Here is a 6,083-nt window from a genome sequence, read left to right on the forward strand (position 1 = left end):
CCTGTACTAGGATGTCTCTGTCCTTCTCCAAACCTGAAAAGTTCTCTGCTAGTATCTCACTAAAAATGCCTTCTAATCCTTTCTCTCTCTCCATGCCTTCAGGAACTCCTAGAACTCGAATGTTGGTTTTTTTAATAGTATCCTGTAGATTCCCAACAATATTTTTTAGATTTCTAATTTCCTCTTCTTTTCTTTGGTTTGACTGTATGTTTTTCTGTGCTCTATCTTCTAAGTCCGATATTCTCTCTTCTGCTTCACCCATTCTGTTTTTAAGGCTTTCTAATGTGTTTGTCATTTGATCTATTGAGCTCTTCATTTCATTTTGATTTCTCTTCACTATCACACTTTCCTTTGTACTAGTTTCTGAGTTTCATTTTGATTCTTCCTTTAAATTTCATTTTCACGAGAGAGATTTTCAATCCTCTCCAATAAGGATTTCTGTAGTTCAAGGATTTGCTTTTGAAAACTTCTAAATGTTCTTATCATAAATTTTTTGAAATCCGTATCTTGCATTTCTTCTATCTCATCATCTTCATAATCTTGGTTTGGGGTGTTTTGTTTATTTGCAACCATCATAGTGTCATCGTTGATCTTGTTCCCTCTATTTCTGTGTTTGTTACTTGGCATAGTTAATTCTTCTTTCGTCACTGTGCATTTTTTTTAATTTTTTTTTCTTATTTTATACTATGTCCGTGTTAAGTGGACTGCCTGCTGTAGGAGGAGCCTTGGAGGCTTGAGATGGGTGTGGCCTGAGAGCTCTGCTTGGTTCTTCCTGGTTAAGGGTGTGCAAAGGTGACACCCTCAGGTTATGCGTGGTAAATCTCTCTCTTTTTATTTATTTATTTATGTTATTTATTCAGGGGGTAAGTAACACCGCATGGCACGGCTGTGCAGAATTGATGGTATTTAGCTTCCAGTCTCTGGCTTCTACCCAAAGAGACTGTTTAGGCTCCTCTGGACTCCCACTGGGTTCCCTAGGCTACTGAATTGTAGTGACTCAGTTCCTTAGCTCTCCCCTGTTGATATGCAAATTCAGAGAGGGGCCTGCTCTTTGTCTCTTGTGAATTCTTCAAGCCTTGCAGCCTTGCAACCTTTGCAAGGTTAGGGGAAAGAGAAACCCCCAAGCTTTTTTTTTTTTTTTCCTTGAGTTTGCTGCACTTTCCGGCCCCCCTCTAGATTCTGACCCCCGTTTCCGCTCCAATGTCTCGGGTTATTGAGCTCACCTCCCCTTCCAGCGCCGATGTGTGGACTCGGAGCCCTGGACGTCCCAATTCTCCCCGCTGGTGTCTGTGTGACATGCACTCCCCTTCCCGCACTGGCACGCACACCCTCCGGCTTCCGCGGCACCCGCGGCTCACCCTAGGCTCTTGTCATGAGCTGCCAAGTCTATGGAAGCCCCCTGAGTTCACTGAATCTGATCATATTTAGACAAGGCCATGGTCAAAGTGGAAGTTCTCTCTTCCCTTCAGAGAAAGGTACCCCCTTCTTTGATGACGCATTCTTTCCACTGGGATCTCACTCGTGGAGATATTTCATTTAGGTTTTTTTTTTCCCCCCAGAGTGTCTTGGCTTTCCATGCCTGAAATACTCTCATGGGCATTTCAGCTGGATCTGCATGCCTTAAGGGCTGATTATGAGGCCAGAGTGCTGTTTAGGACATGTGCCATTCTATGGGTCTGCTGTGTATCTCACTTCCCATGTTGGATCATTCTCTCCCTTTTTTATTTTATCAGCTAGTATTTTCAGACACTATTTTTGTTTATGTGATCCCTTTGGTTCTTAGTCCTATCATTACGATCAATTGTGAACAGAAATTGATCACTGGGACTAGTGAGATGGCATTGGTACATTCCACCTCGATGGGATTGAATTGGAATCCCCTGGTATGATTCTAACTGTAACATTTGAGGTAAGTCAGCTTGAGCATGTCCCGAATTGCACATCTCTTCCCTCTCTTATTCCCACTCTTATATTTAACAGCGATCACTTTTCAGTTAAGTTTCAGCACTTAAGAAGAATTGTGTATTGATTACAGTATTCAACCAAAAGTATTAAGTAGAACAAACAAAAAAGATACTAAGAGGGAAAATATATTAAGCGGCTCATCAACAGTCAGAGTGAGGGCTGAGACTAATGGAACTCATAGAATATTTTGGCAAAGTAGCAGGGTATAAAATCAATGCACAAAAATCAACAGCCTTTGTATACACAGGCAATGCCATGGCTGAGGAAGAACTGCTAAGATCAATCCCATTCACAATAGCTACAAAAACAATCAAATACCTTGAAATAAACTCAACCAAGGACGTTAAAGATCTCTAAGATGAAAATTACAAAACCTTAAAGAAAGAAATAGAAGAGGATACCAAGAAATGGAAAAATCTTCCATGCTCATGGATTGGAAGAATCAACATCATCAAAATGTCCATTCTCCCAAAAGCAATTTATAGATTCAATGCAATACCAATCAAGATACCAAAGACATTCTTCTCAGATCTGGAAAAAATGGTGCTGAAATTTATATGGCGACACAGGAGACCTCGAATAGCTAAAGCAATCTTGTACAACAAAAACAAAGCTGGAGGCATCACAATACCAGATTAGATTTCAGGACATACTACAGGGCAGTTGTAATCAAAACAGCATGGTACTGGTACAGAAACAGATGGATAGACCAATGGAACAGAATTGAAACACCAGAAATCAACCCAAACATCTACAGCCAACTCATATTTGACCAAGGATCCAAAACCAATCCCTGGAGTGAGGACAGTCTATTCAATAAATGGTGCTGGGAAAATTGGATTTCCACGTGCAGAAGCATGAAGCAAGACCCCTACCTTTCACCTTACACAAAAATTCACTCAACATGGATTAAAGACATAAATCTACGACCTGACACCCTCAAATTATTAGAGAGCATTGGACAAACCCTTCAAGATATAGGTACCGGCAGTGACTTCTTGGAAAACACCCCAGAAGCACAGGCAGTCAAAGTCAAAATTAACATTTGGGATTGCATCAAATTGAGAAGTTTCTGTACTGCAAAAGAAACAGTCAGGAAAGTGAAGAGGCAACCGACAGAATGGGAAAAAAATATTTGCAAACTATGCTACAGATAAAGGATTAATAACCAGAATCTAAAATGAGATCAAGAAACTCCACAACAACAAAACAAACACCCACTTGAGAGATGGGCCAAGGACCTCAATAGACATTTTTCAAAAGAGGAAATCCAAATGGCCAACAGGCACATGAAAAAATGTTCAAGGTCGCTAGCAATCAGGGAAATGCAAATCAAAACCACAATGAGGTTTCACCTCACCCCGGTTACAATGGCTCACATACAGAAATCTACCAACAACAGATGCTGGAGAGGATGTGGGGAAAAAGGGACACTAACCCACTGTTGGTGGGAATGCAAACTGGTTAAGCCACTATGGAAGTCAGTCTGGAGATTCCTCAGAAACCTGAATATAACCCTACCATTCAACCCAGCCATCCCACTCCTTGGAATTTACCCAAAGGAAATTAAATTGGCAAACAAAAAAGCTGTCTGCACCTTAGTGTTTATTGCAGCTCAATTCACAATAGCTAAGACCTGGAACCAACCCAAATGCCCATCAACAGTAGACTGGATAAAGAAATTATGGGACATGTGCTCTATAGAATACTATACAGCAGTCAAAAACAACGAAACCCCGTCATTAGCAACAAGATGGAGGAATTTGGAAAACATCATGCTGAGTGAATTAAGCCAGTCCCAAAGGGACAAATATCATATGTTCTCCCTGATTGGCGACAACTAACTGAGCACCAAAGGGGAAACTTGTTGAAGTGAAATGGACACTATGAGAAACAGTGACTTGATTAGCGCTTGTCCTGATGGTTGATGTACAATGTAATAGTTTATCCATTTTAGTATTTTTTTTGTTCTAGTACCATTGGTTGAACTCTGTAATTAACACACAATTATTCTTAGGTGTTTAAATTTTAACTGAAAAGTGATCCCTGTTAGGAATTTGGAAAACATTATGTTGAGTGAAATAAGCCAATCCCAAAGGGACAAATACCACTTGTTCTCCTTGATAGGTGACAACTAACTGAGCACCAAAAAGGAAACCTGTTAAAGTGAAATGAACACTATGAGAAGCTGCCATTTTCAACACAGGCATCCCATGTCAGAGTGCTGGTTTGACTCCAGCTAATCCATTTCTGATCTAGCTTCTTGCTAATGCACCTGATAAGGCATCAGAAGATGGCCCAGGTGCTGCCACACATGTGGGAGACCCAGATGGAGTTTCTGGCAACTGGCTTAAGTCTGGCCAATCCTTGGCAAAAACATCTGGGGAGTGAACCAGCAGATAAAAGAACTCTCCTCTTTTTCTTTCTCTGCCTCTATATTTCCTGCCTCTCTGTTGCTCTGCCTTTAATATATAATTTTTTTTAAAACGGGCTAGCATCAACCACATAGGGAGGTTGGAACATTTAAATGGACACATTTAAGAAAATATGAAATTCACGACATACTTGATGAATCTTAGGTCAATCTCCCTTATCTAGCTCTATCATTAAATACATATAAGGTTTTCACCAAATCCTGATAATGTTCTTGCCTCAATAGAGCTGTCCATTGCAATCAGAAACACAAAATAAAAGTCAAAGGCGAGAAATAAGTTTAAATCACATGAGTCTCCACTTCCTGATGCCCCAAGGAGGGAACAGAGGGATGAGGAGAGCTCTAAGCGTGGGGATTTCCTAGAATCATAGTCTAAGCCTCTGTCTTCCTTGCCCATAAAGTTGTCCCAAATTTAAAAGTACAAATGAAGGAAATGGGGCTGCCGCCGCAGCTCAATAGGTTAATCCTCCGCCTGCGGCACCAGTACACTGGGTTCTAGTCCCGGTTTTGGTGCCAGATCCTGTCCCGGTTGCCCCTCTTCCAGTCCAGCTCTCTGCTGTGGCCCGGAGGCAGTGGAAGATGGCCCAAGTGTTTGGGCCCTGCACCCGCATGGGAGACCAGGAAGAAGCACCTGGCTCCTGGCTTCGGATCGGCATGGTGCACCAGGCACAGCAGCCATTAGGGGGTGAACCAACGGTAAAGGAAGACCTTTCTCTCTGTCTCTCTCTCTCACTGTCCAAGCTGCCTGTCCAAAAAAATCAAAAAATAAACAAATGAAGGAAATGGGATCTTGAAACTTGGAGCATTAACTCTTCCAAAGTGTCAGTAACTGGAGCAACATGCATTGTTTAACAGTAGAAAAAAGGATGAATAGATCTTGAACAACAAAAAAGCTTTATCTCTGTAAATTTCCATGGGATTATTTTGATTTCACACCATGTAAGATGCAGTTGTGTACTGACCCATTCACTTATCATTTAATGGAGAACAGGTTCATTATATAATTTTGTCTGTATAGAAATACAACCTACAGTTTCCAAAAGCCACACATAATCATGTATTAAGTTCTTGAAGTACAAAAGTGAACTTATAGATTCCAAGGTGTACTACTTTGGTCAAGGGGGAAATAACGGAAGAAAAGTGAAAGAAGTTCACTCCCAGGAGAAGGTTACAAAGAAATTTGCAGTGGAAATTCAGAAGGAAGAGAGAAGCCATGGATCAACATGGACAGTGTGGAGGTGCAACGACGAACATGGACACCACACAAAGAATCCTGCAGCAGAAAGCTGGAGGAGATGCCAGCTTTGGAGAGCCAGTTGAGAGCCAGCTACAGCAATCTGTGTCACTGGTGATATTGCCTGAGGGAGAGCCTTCTGTGTCACACCGTCTTTGAGTCCAGCCTGGAGCCCTAGCTGGGGAAAGGATATCCACCTAAGCCAGTAAAAGAAAAGCATGATTCTTTCTCCCCATCCCACCCCCACAGGGGTGCCTAGCAACTGGTGGGAAGAAGGCGCCATTTGACCCAAGTAGAGGCTGTGATGGCTCTTGTACCCATGTATGATCAAGGAATACTACCAAAGGGAAAAATCCACATTCACAACTGTGAGTCTGGCAGGGATGGTTGACATAGGAATGGACAACAATGTAGGACTGAGAAGTGCACCCATCCCCTCAACATATCATA

Source organism: Oryctolagus cuniculus, chromosome X (genome assembly GCF_964237555.1).
Source record: "Oryctolagus cuniculus chromosome X, mOryCun1.1, whole genome shotgun sequence".
Classification (NCBI taxonomy): domain Eukaryota; kingdom Metazoa; phylum Chordata; class Mammalia; order Lagomorpha; family Leporidae; genus Oryctolagus; species Oryctolagus cuniculus.